Source organism: Cnephaeus nilssonii (genome assembly GCF_951640355.1).
Source record: "Cnephaeus nilssonii genome assembly, chromosome: X".
Taxonomy (NCBI): Eukaryota; Metazoa; Chordata; class Mammalia; order Chiroptera; family Vespertilionidae; genus Cnephaeus; species Cnephaeus nilssonii.
The window spans coordinates 87,163,547-87,176,613 of record NC_137071.1 but is presented as its reverse complement, the minus strand read 5'-3'; the positions used below and the strand labels follow the sequence as shown (position 1 = coordinate 87,176,613).

Here is a 13,067-nt window from a genome sequence, read left to right as displayed (position 1 = left end):
AAAATAAGATTTAAATCTAATATGGAAACACTGAGGAAAAATAAAACACATTTTTTTCTCTTTAGAGTTTTTGCATAGGGAGGAAATCTTTTTAAATGCCAAATTACTTCCCTTTTCCAAGTCTATTTAGCTATTTATATAAACCGAAGAACTATTTTTTAAAACTTACAATGAAGTTATATATTTTTTAAAGTCATGAAATAAACAAGTCTGTATACATACTATATTAGTTCCAACTCAGTTAGCAAGTACTTTTTATTACAGTCAACTGAAATATTATGCAATAATCTAGATTATCTACTAATTAACAAATAAAATTTCAATGAACTCTATACCCCAAACTTCATTTTAACCAATAATTTTAACTTTACTCAATATGCTGGCTTACAAGTAGGAAAACTGATTTGCATTCAATCACTCCTGACCTTTTGTGTTCATTTTGTGTTAATAGGCATATAAATGACTCAGATAAGACAAAAAGAGGTAAAAATGAAAAGACTTGAATAAATTGAGAAAATGACAAAGTACCTTTTTAAAAATAGAACACTCTTTGTATTCTTTAGCAAACCAATTATTGACGAAAAGAAAAAATGTGCCTTGGTCATCTACACTAATAAAAGAGAAAGATGCAAATTGACCTTATCTTCACAACACCCACCAGCCAATCAGGAGTGAATATGCAAATTAACCCAACAAAGCTGGTGGGTTAATTTGCATATGCAGGTGCTGTGCGGCCGGGGGCGGGACAGGATGCTTGCATCATCATCATGGCGACGACGCAGGCGTTCCACACCGCCCCAGCTAGTCCGGACCTCTGGGCAGTGTGGAAAGGCAGAAAGGCAACTCCAGGCCAGAGCGAAGGTGGAAAGGCAGCTCTGGCCGAAGCAAAGGCAGTGCCGGCAGCCAGGAGAAGGAAGGCCCATTCTTGCACAAATATTCGTGCATCGGGCCTATAGTACATAATGGCTTTCTTCCTAACAATCAAAGAATTAACAAGTTCACATAGACACACAAAATTATTGCAAATAATTCATTCATGCAAGGAGAAATTAGATCATATTCATTCTGTGCCTATCAACTAATTTATAACCTGTCTTGCATCTTGGTGCCCACTGTAAACTTTTAACAACAACAAAAATCTCACTGATTTTTTTCCTGAGTTTTATAAACAGAACCATAACATACCTTACATTCTTTTTTTAAAAAATATATTTTTTATTGATTTTTTACAGAGAGGAAGAGAGAGGGATAGAGAATTAGAAACATCGATGAGAGAGAAACATCGATCAGCTGCCTCTCGCACACCCCCTACTGGGGATGTGCCCGCAACCAAGGTACATGCCCTTGACCGGAATCGAACCTGGGACCCTTGAGTCCACAGGCCGATGCTCTATCCACTGAGCCAAACCAGTTTTGGCATACCTTGCATTCTTAAGCAGAACAAAATGTAAAGGTAAAGTGCACTGATGTTCTATGGGTTTGTGGATTTAGTTAGCTAGATTACCATCCCTTGGATAATCATCCCTTCGCTATTCAGCTATTTTACACACCCTCCACTTTTAGAAAAATGCCTGCCTTATCTATAATCTTTGTTTCCTTTTTAAAGTCAATTCCCTCCCTATTGACAAATGTCCAGTCACCAGACATACCATTTGAAAGAAGTGTCTCAGGGGTTGACCCTTATGAAAAGTTTTTTGAAAGTCTTAAGTAAAAAACCTTGAAGTGATGAAAATGTTCCACAATTGGTTGTGGTGATAGTTGCCCATTATTTGTGAATATACTAGAAACCACTGAAATATACACATTAAATGGGTGAGTTGCAAAACTATTTAAGAGAGAAACAAATAACCTACCGACTGAAAAAGTGAAGGGATAAGCAGTACAAAATGGCAGGTACAAAAGAGTCATAGGGATGTAAAATATAGCATAGGAAATATAGTCACCAATATGCATAGTGTCAGGTAGGTACTGGAAATACTGTGGGAACACCTCATAAGTTATATAAATGTTTAACCATTGTGCTGTATACCTGAAACATAATATTGAATGTCAACTGCAATTGAAAATTTTTCTTTAATAATAACCTACTCAGTTTCACTTCCCCATACCTAAAAAAGTCCCTCCAATATTTAGTAAGAGATAAGTCCCCAGTACAGACAGTACAGAAACCATGGTGCTCCTCAGTAGAATGGTTAGGTGTCAATGTCTGAGGATCCTACACTGTAGCCATAGATCCCACCGCCCAGCCAAGTACAAAAGTGAGGTTGCCCCATCGTTCCCTGAGGGCTCTTCTGGAGATCTTATAAACAGAAATCCAAAGCACAGAGCTTAGCTCCATAAAGTCACTGAGCATCAACCAGGCAGTGGGCTACAACGCTGAGAAAACAAAAATGGACAAGATATGGGCCTTACACTTTATGAACTCATGGGCTCAAGGGATAGACCGACCACTAATGAGCGAATTAAAATATGATGGGGTAAGGGCTAGCATGTGGGACACAGAGAGTGCTGTAGGTATACAGGTAAGGGAGAGATTAAATCCACTGGTGAAGAAGGCTCAGAGAGGAAGCAGCAGGTGTGCTGAACCTTAAAGGACTGAATGAAAATGCTCATGGCAGGCAAGGCAAATAAAGAAAGGCATTCCAGGCAAAGAAGAGAGCATAACAGCATGGAAGAGTAACAGCATGTGCTGAGTCTGAAGATGAACAGAATAGGGAAAAATTACCAAGATGAGCCGGAAAGGCATGTTTATGGAGGACCCCATATGCCAAGGCAATGAGTTTGGACTGTTTCTTATTGTAGGCAATGGGGAGCCAGCAGAGGTTTTTAAGCAGGGGAATGACATGAACAGATGTTTTACTCATATTTATTATGCATGGAAAGCCAGAAGGTCAGCTCTAATGGAAATTAATCCATAAAATGATAGCATAGGCTGAAAATTTGTCCCATTGTCTACATTTTCCAGGAGCAATATGCTGAATTATGGAAAACTACTATTTTTTATTTTTTAAATTTCTTTATTGATTAAGGTATTACATGTGTCCTTATTCCCCCATTATCCCCTCAACCCCCCATTCATGCCCTCACCTCCCTGTTGTCTGTGCCAATTGGTTAGGCTTATATGCATGCATACAAGTCCTTTGGTTGATTTCTCGCTCTTACCCCCACCCTCCCCTACCTTCCCTTACTTAGGAAAACTACTCTTTAGAGTTTCATACAAAACTATTGAGGAAAATAAAGTAGGAGCTGTATCTGTGAAGAGCCTTTCTTTGAAAGGAAGAAATATGGTACTTGCATCTTCCTTGTGTGACAGAGACTAAATTAGCCTGAATATTTCATTGTAAAAAGATCAGCTACCGCCCTAACTGGTTTGGCTCAGTGGATAGAGTGTCGGCCTGCGGACTGAAGGGTCCCAGGTTCGATTCTGGTCAAGGGCATGTACCTTGGTTGCCGGCACATACCCAGTAAGGAGTGTGCAGGAGGCAGCTGGTCAATGTTTCTCTCTCATCGATGTTTCTAACTCTCTATCCCTCTCCCTTCCTCTCTGTAAAAAAAATCAATAAAATATATTTAATTTAAAAAAAAAGATCAGCTACCAATCCGCACTTAGTTTGTTTCCACACCTTCTCTTCTTTACCCCCTAAAATTTTAAATATTTTAATTGATTTTTAGAAAGGAAGGGAGAGGGAGAGAAACATCAATTGACTGCCTCCTGCACATCCCCTACTGGAGATCAAGCCTGCAACTCGGGCATGTGCCCTGACTGGAATCGAACCAGCAACCTTTCAGTGCACAGGACACCACCCAACCAATTGAGGCACATGGGCAGGGCCTTCCAACACCTTTTCAATAGCTAATTTGATCCCGCACCGTTTAACTTTTGATGAAACATAAGTTGGATCACAGTATTGCTTTGTTTAAACCCCTGTAATGGTTCCTCATAGCCTGCAGAGAAAAGCTCAAACTGTTCAAGGCTTCTAAGATCCAGCCTCCACCCCCAGCTTCCAGTCCAGGCCTTCCAACCACAGTGGGTAATCTCCTAATGGGCCTGTTATGCCATCTTTGCTGATCCTGAAACCTCTGCCTAGTTCTCCCCCAGGCCCACTGCATAAACTGCCAATCTTTCTAGGTATAAATGGCCACTCTGCCTATCCATTGCTACCCACCTCCTCAAACCCAGGGCTAATACCTGTACTTCCTTCCCATCCCAGCCCTATCACAAGGTGCTGAGGTGCACTGCCTTTCCACTTCCTTTTTCTGTCTCCCCCCCCCCCCCCCGCTCCCACAACCAAAATGAAAGCTCTATAATTGCAGTCTTTGTCTTATTCACTGCTCTGTCCCCAGCTCCCCCAAATTCTATCTTGAATGATTGAATGAGCAAACTACAAATCCATTGTCAATATCTTTCTAACCTTCAGCATTAAGATTTTCTGCCTCTCCCAATTTTTTCAAGATGACCACAATTTACAAAATATTCACTGAAATACAAACATTTGGGTAGCTGTCCAAAGGAGCCCTGCTACTGAACACTTTCATAACATAAATAATCACCCATTAGTTTCTCTTTTGGTAAATTCACAATGTCATATATTAAACTTTCATAGAACCAGGCACACCTTCAATAAGAAATGTAAAGTGTCAGGAAGTAGAAAATCGTGTTGGTTGGGCATTCAAATTAAACCAGAAAGAAAGTTGATGATTCAAGCAAAGTTCCATTTGTGCTGGTAATAGTTTCCCTCCCCATTGCCAAACTTTCTCCTAAACAGCCTCTCTCTCCCCATCTTTCCCTTCCTCCAGCTCACATTTACTCTGTTTACTGAATGTGCCCATAGGGACATCTTCTTGCTTCTTCCCCTAAAAGTAATCCAAAGTGTATCCCCTTTACACATGCTCAGCACCAAGAAGCACTCCCCCAAGTTCTGATCTAAGAATTTTGCAATGCTAACCCTCATCCCTTGCTAATGCCACCATGAGACAGACTTAGAACCCTGCCTCTACCTAGAGCATGTGGCTGAACCACTGTCATAACAACAAAATTATTCTTTTCCCAGAAAATCTCTATACATTCTCCATAGACTAACATAAGCCCATTCTTTCAATATGACAGTACAATCCTGCCTTATTTTCATTCTCATTTCAACCTGGACTCCCCCCCCCCCCCCCACCATGGGCAACAGTCCTCTTATTAACCCCTTGTCATTCTGAACTACATCTACCACCAATTCCCAGCCCTGGATCAACCCCCATTCACACCACCCTCTTCTCCCCTCCCCACCCTCACTTATTTTTCTTTGCTGCTGCTGGAAAAATCCTGGCAGGGACTTCATTTACACAGACATAAACCCTAGGCTGAGCTGGGCTCTCAGTACCACCCTCAAGGCTTTTACTTATACCGGGTTAGCTCCCTAACTTATAGAACAGGACATTTGGGCTTTCACAGATGGAAAATCCCCTCTCTCTTAAAAAAGCCTCCTGATTGAATTACATAGTCTGACCCAAAGGCTGTGCTACTAAATCAAATGTCCCCACACTGATGTTAACAACACACATATAACTCTACTTCCTTCCACGTTTATTTGGCAGCCAACCCCTTTCTGGGTGCCACTTTTCTCCATTCCGAAAGTGACTCCTAATCTGGGGTCTTAAGTGATCTTTGGATAGGCAACATGGGATGTGAAACTCTGATATTATATGGAAAATGCTCTGTGTACATCTTTGTAGGAAAAGGCGCCAGAGCTCTCCAGAATCTCAAAGGAGTGTGTGACCCAAGAAAGTTTAGGATCTACTGCCTTACTAACTACATATAAACAGGTTATGTTATTTTTATATAAGATGTATTGGTTTTGTATAATTATAAAAGCAATACATGTTCATTGAAAAAACTTTAATCTGGGACTGAGGGTGGGGATAATAGTCATGGTGTTTGTAATGAGTAGTAAATAACCCATAGAGATCCAATGTACACTGTAATGAATACAGAAAATAATACTGAACTATAATTATGTAAGTGTGATAAATATTGCTACACTGGCTATCATACTGCAATATATAAATGCATCAAAGTAGCTCCTTGCACACCTTAAACATACACAACATTACACGTCAAATTTATTCAGTTTTTAAAAAGAAAGAAGAGTCCGGCCTGCGTGGCTCAGTGGTTGTAAGTCAACCTATGAACCGGGAGGTCATGGTTCGATTCCTGGTCAGGGCACAAGCCCAGATCGCAGGCTCGATCCCCAGTGTGGGGCATGCAGGAAGCAGCCGATCAATGATTCTCTCTCATCATTGATGTTTCTATCTTTCTTTTTCTCTCCCTTCCTCTCTGAGATTAATAAAAAATATATATATTTTTTTAAAAAAGAATTGGAAAAAAATGAAACTTCTACTCTTATTGGGGGGGGGGACATTCTTTTTAATCAAAAATTTTAAAAAGGAAAATAAAAGTCACTTAGAATCCAACTGCCCATAGATGACTACAGTTGCTATTTTAATGTTCCTCCATCTCTTCTACTTTTTTCTCTTTCCACATAGGATTCACACTGTTGATTTCTGATAGTTACGGTGTTCCAAATAATATAAGATAAACTTCACAGTACAAAGAATTTGGGACAAATGTTAAAAAATCCAAGACACATCCACCAAGAAATATTTATTGAGCACCTCCTGTATGCATGACATACTACTCCAAAATAACAGAGGGAAATCCTTAACCAAGTTCCTCACACAAGGTGTTTAAAAATTCTAGAGATTTCAATAGGCTATGTGAAGCCCCAGCCTAAAAACAAGGCGGGGAGAGTAAGGCAGACAGCAACAATGATGTCATTGTAGATTTAGAGAAATGCAATTAAACCAATAGAAGTCAGGTTTTTTTGTAAATGATAATTTTCCTTTATTACCAAAATGCAGACTTTCATCTAACGATAAAAATAAATACATATGAGAACTATATCATAAAGGCCCTGGTAACCTCGTATGACCCATAAACTCATTCTGGGGGAAATTCCATGTTTTGAGCAATAACATTAGGGAGAAATTGTGGCCTCCTATAGTGGTGACTATTCAAGGGACAGCATATGTTTGCATGAGGAATTCCACTGTGTTTAAGGAGGAAGATCAGTGTAATTACTTCACCATCACTGCTTACATATTTCACAATCAAGATAATTCTGGGAAAATGGGATTACTGGTTCTCTGCTTTAAATATATATAAGGCAGAGGATGGGCCAGCTGAAGGATTTCTTGCCATCTAAATCCACTCTCTACAATGCAATTCTCATCCCACATTTAAATAATATCCTGTTTTCAAGCAGGAAAGCAAATAAATTTCTTTCCAGAATTCAAGGCAGAACGCCGTGAAATGCCTGAGAGCTTTCTCTGTTAGGTTACCCCATTCCTTGCTAAATCATTGAGCCTCTTCCTCTTTCCTCTGACCATTGGAGGTTTCTTTGAGGGAGCAATCGAAGCCTAGCCTCGTAAGAGTTTCCTGGAATTCAGGAATGTACGAGCATCTTCTGTAGAAGCCTCAGCCTCTGGCCACTTTAAAGGCTTGCCCTGCTTTCTTGTAAACACCACAACCAGAGAGCAGGCGCTTCGCTTTCAGGCTGTAAATGAGGTGCTCATCAGGCAAACAGGCAGAGGCGGCCCCTTGTGATGCTGTAGCATCTTTCTCTCCCTCGGGAACCTGTGGCCAGAGCTTCTTTTGGAAGGCCCTGAGGTATTCAGGGGACAACATGGCTGAAAGTGGACACGAAAGATAAGAGCCACACCCAGTATAAAGAGGACTTGAATGATGACTAAATGGGATGCTGCTTCAGGGCTCAATGGGTAGCATGAGAATGAGCAGACCTACAAGCCCTTTTATATACTTCCCATAAAACTGTAGCTAGAAGCCAGGCCCACTGACCCTAGGACTCTGTGCTCTCGCCAGCAGCAGCTCCCATGATGCGGTCATGGCCTGAGAACCACTGTGCTGCTGAGGAACTGCTTTGCAACAGGAGGCCTACAGTGGCAGCCATGGTTTTCACTACTCAGTGGCCTTTTTTATTGCTTTTCTGTTTGAGCACCAATATTTCACCAAGGAATGAGTAGGTGCTATTGTACCACCCATTCAGGAAGTGGTAGAAAGTGACTGTCATTTCTACTGACAAAGGGAGGGCAGTTAAAATTAAATGTGGTCAAATGAGTGGTGGAATTATGGGTAATTTTTTCCTTTTCTGTTTTTTTCCTGAAATGTTTCTCGCACAAGTATTATTGTTATAATAAAAAGAAAACATAATCAACTTTGTTTTTTATGTTAATATACACAACATAAAATTTACCATTTTAACAATTTTTAAGGGTGCACTTCAGTTGCATTAAGTAACTTACATTGTTTTGCAACCATCACCACTATCCATTTCCAAATCTTTTCATCATCCCAAACAGAAACTCTGTACCCATTAAACACTAATCCCTCCATCCCACGCACCCCTACCCCTGGTAATCTCTAATTTACTTTCTGCCTCTATTAATTTGCCTATTATAGGTACTTAATATAAGTAGAATCACACAATACTTGTCCTTTGTGTCTGGCTTCTTTCACTTAGCATGATGCTTTCAAGGTTCATCCATGTTGTGGCATGTGTCAGAATTTAATTCCTTTTAAAGACTGAATAATATTCCATTGTACACATATTCCATGTTTTGTTTACCTGATGATGGACATTTGGGTTGTTTGGACCTTTTGGCTTTTGTGAATAACGCTGGTATGAACACTGGTGTGCAAGCATCTACACATGTCCCCGCTTTCAGTTCTTTTGGGTATATATCTAGAACAGGAATTGATGGATCATATGATAATTCTATACTTAACTAATTGAGGAACTTGCCAAGCTCTTTTCCTCAATGGCTACACCATATTACATTCCCACAGCAGTGCACAAGGGTTCCAATTTCTCTACACATTCCCCAACACTTATTATTTTCCATCTTTTCTATTGTTTTAAATATATACATTTTTTATTGATTTCAGAGAAGAATGGAGAGGGAGAGATAGAAACATCAATGATGAGAGAGAATCATTGATCAGCTGCCTCCTGCATGCCCCACACTGGGGATCGAGACCACAACTTGGGCATGTGCCCGGACCAGGAATCAAACTGTGACTTCCTGGTTCATAGGTTGACGTTCAACCACTGAGCCACACCAGCTGGGCTCCATGTTTTTAAATAACAGCTACTTGGTGTGAAGATGCATCTCATTGTGGTTTTGATTTGCATTTATCTAATGATTAGTGATGTTGAGTGTCTTATTGGTCATTTGCATATCTTCTTTGGAGAAATGTCTCTTCAAGTTCTTTGCCCAATTTTAAATGAAGTTGTTTGGTTATTAATCCTTTATCAGATATATGCTTTGCAAATATTTTCTCCCATTCTGCCTTCTCATTCTCTTGACAGTGACCTCTACTACACAAAAAATTTTAATCAATTCTATTTTTTTAAATGAAGATACAGGTAAAATCTTTAGGGAGCAGGCAGAAAGCTTAATGTATAGATGTGGAAGAGAATCCTTATACCTCTTTTTAGACTTCCCTTTATGGCCAAAGGAAGAACTGAGGTCTTCTCAATGAGGTAACAACTCATAACTCCTCCCCCCAACTTGACTTCTCCCTAGACATCTAATGCTGCAGGACACTCATGTGCTAGTGAGAGTCACAGAAAGGGAACTCATGCTGGGTGTGGTAGGTGAGCCCAGTGGGGGCAGGGATCCTGTAGACTTTTAAGGTTCCTCAGTCCCACCCAGTAGATGTTTATTTTTTTCTTTGTTTTTTTTTAAAACAAGCTCTGGACAGTTTTATTAAAAAATTTTTTTGCGTGACTTAATTTTCACCAGTATGTTCTGGCATGCTTCTAATGATATAAGAAATCACCTGGGTCAGTGAGAGCCAGTGTGCACACTCTGTAGTATTTTCCATATGCTGTGCCCAATTCAATATTATTGCCACTGTAGTGATGGACACCAGTCTTGGCCAACATGGTGTAGTACTCTATTTCCACAAGACTGGCAGTTGTTGGTGAGGCTGTCCAGTTTCACTTTGCTTGTCTGGTCATTTTCAGACTCTTGCCTGTTTCCCAGCACATACTTTCCACTTTTCATAACAAGTGGAGCTCAGAGTTGATACTCAAGCAACTTTTTTGTCTTCTTTGTGGCCACCATCTTCCTGCTTTTTATGTGGGATGGCCCTCAACCAAGAGCAGCATCAGAAATGGCCAGGGAATGAGACCGGCCAGGCAGAGGTTTCAAAAGCTACCCCTTCTCTGGCTGGGTCTTGATTATACACAAACTTCCACAACTTCCAACTTCTCACAGGGAAGATAAACATGCAGGCTTGTTATTACTGAATGGAATGTTTATGTCATTACTGTGAAAAGTGACACCCAAGGTCAGTACCATACTAAGAATCAAATTCTACAAAAGTGATTCCCTCCATTTGTAAATTGGAAGCATTGCCTTTTTTGTTTCTCCACCCTTTGTCTTTTTGCTCTCCTCTCCCCGCCCCCTTCCACTCCCAACAGGAAGACAGGGCTTCTCAACAACTAACTATCACGTGGGAATTTACTTTCCAAGTATTTCTGAAGTATAATCAATTTCAATAAGAAGCAATACATACTCACTTTCTTCTAGGGATGGCCCTGGAACTCTCAAGGGATAGTGGCCACTTGATGATCCCCACTCTACTGGCCCTGTATGATCCCCTCCACTTCAGTGTAAGACCTATGAATATTATGAGATGTCACTACCCCTCTGATTATGTTACTAATAAATTGCCTCTGAGATCATCAAAGGGGAGATTATCCTGAGCCTGGCCTAATCAGGTGTCCCTAGAAGAGGAACTAGCCCTTCCTGGAGAGAGAGATTCACCTGTTGGCTTTAAAGAAGCAGACCGGCATGTTAAGAAAGCCCCACATGGCTAGGACCTAAGGGTGTCCTCTAGGAGTTGGCAACTATCCCCAGCTCAGAGCCAGCAAGGTAACGGACCAGTCAGCCCTACAACCACAAGGAACTGAATTGTGCCAACCTGAAGGACTGGGAAAGGCCCCTGAGCCTCCACATGAGAACACAGTCCTGCCAACACCTGTGAAACCCTGAGTAGACTCCAGCTGAGCGCTGCCCATACTTCTGATCCAGAGAAACTGAAATGAGAAGTGTTATTTTAAGCTGCTAAGTGTGTGGCAATTTGCCACAGAAACAGAAAACTAATACGGTCAGGATTCAAACCAGGGCTGTTTAACTCTGGTGTGCATGCTTTCAACTACTTCAGTAGTTTCTGTATCAGTTTCACAAATCCCTAACCATTTTTAACTCTTCAAAAAGAATAGAGACATACATTTCTATTGAACAGTAATGGTTATGATCTTTTCCTTTTCTGATGCAGTTCTCACGTTCTAGAAATGTTTTCATCATATTCTAGTATAGATACACATTTATTGATTCAATAGAAAAACTGCTCAAATACAATGTGATAAGAATTTGTGAAAAAAATCAATAGGATGTAAAACATAAGATTATATTTACCAAAAACACCTTGTTAAAGCAGGTGTGGCTTTGGTAAGGGCTCCAGGCTCAGGCTGTGCTACTTCAGAATATTTGACTACTGGGTGATCTGTAAGATCTGTCATCTGATGCGTCCAAGGAGATGACAACACATTACCTCTTTTAATAGGGCCCTTTTCATTGAACAGGAGAAGCCAGTGGATTCTCTGCTGAAATGAAATCGATTTAAAGAGAATCCCCAAAAATTAAACCCTGCAGTTGCTTCTTTGAGGATGTCAGTCAACAAACTCCTGTTTCATGGTCTCCTTTCACACACAAACACAACCACACACACAAACTACACATGGTGGCAAATTAGATGAATAATAATAACTAACAGTAACTGAGCTGATGCCAAGTGTTTTCCATAGATTATCTCATTTAGGCCTCACACTTACCTTATGAAGTAGGTATTACTATCACCATCACTTCCATTTTATATGCAAAGAAACTGGGATTTAGAAAGATTAAGTGAGTCTCCCAATATTGAACAACCAGAAAGTGACATTTCAACTCACATGCTGACACCAGAGCAGAGCTCACATTCTCAGTCACTGCTGAATTACCCCTACTTCTGCTACTCTCCAACTAGGAAGTTCAGACATCCTTCACAGTACCTAGCAAGGTGCTTTCACACAGGAATGCCCAAAATATGTTTGCTGATAATGATAAAGAATGAGGCCTGGGCCTGAGCCTAGTAGTAGGTCAGGCTTCCAGGCCATTCATCGCTGTGAGAAGATGGGAGGTGTGGAGAGGGCAGAAGTTGATGTGGAATAAGGAAGCAGGCTGAAGGCAGCCCCACACACTTATGTGGGTACCAATTTAAAAGTAAAAGTGAACAAGGATCATACTACTGAGAACTTCAAATATATGTTGGCTAACCATACACGAGAAGATTCGATTCTGGCACTAAGATCATAAAAAGAAAGTAACCCGGTTTTCCAGAGTTTATTTGGTAAAGTTGCTGCTACACATCTGGAAGTTATTTTCTAACACACTAGTTCCAATGAGTCATATACAATATTAAACAATGATTCCATAGGGTGAACCCTGATCATATTTTTCCATTAAGTGGCATCCACTGAGGTCAATGAAAGGCAAAGGCTGACCCAAACTTGGAGAACTTCACCCTCCACAGCCCTATTTTATATTGTCAAGAACATGAGTTTTACGAGGTACAGGAATACAGTCTATCTCGTAGCACTAATGGAAGGCATTCTAATACACTTAATTTCCTTTCACTGGTCATGTGCAGAAGATGGATCCAAAAGCTGATTGAGGGAGTCAGTAACCCGAAGTAGAGTTGGCAGAACAAACATTATGGGGCCCTGCATAAGCATGGGACAGTCAGAAATGCAGGGTGGGGAGCTCCTGAGCAAAGAATAAGACAACCTGAGGTACACAGAGTACAGCCAGAGTTCAAGACCCTTAAATCTGCCAGCAAGATTTTCCCCAAGGATTACTATAGAGAGGTTGCCAATTCATCCTTGCCCTTT

At 40.6% G+C, this 13,067-nt stretch overlaps 1 protein-coding gene and 1 pseudogene across 3 annotated transcripts in view; both read right to left on the bottom strand.

The window, feature by feature from the left end:
* DOCK11 (dedicator of cytokinesis 11) overlaps positions 1-13,067 on the bottom strand; it is a 206,553-nt gene that overhangs the window by 171,117 nt on the left and 22,369 nt on the right. The gene's annotated exons all lie outside the window — the stretch shown is intronic.
* LOC307096034 (large ribosomal subunit protein eL30-like) lies at positions 9,788-10,194 on the bottom strand (annotated as a pseudogene). The gene has a single exon. The product of its transcript is annotated as a large ribosomal subunit protein eL30-like (transcript).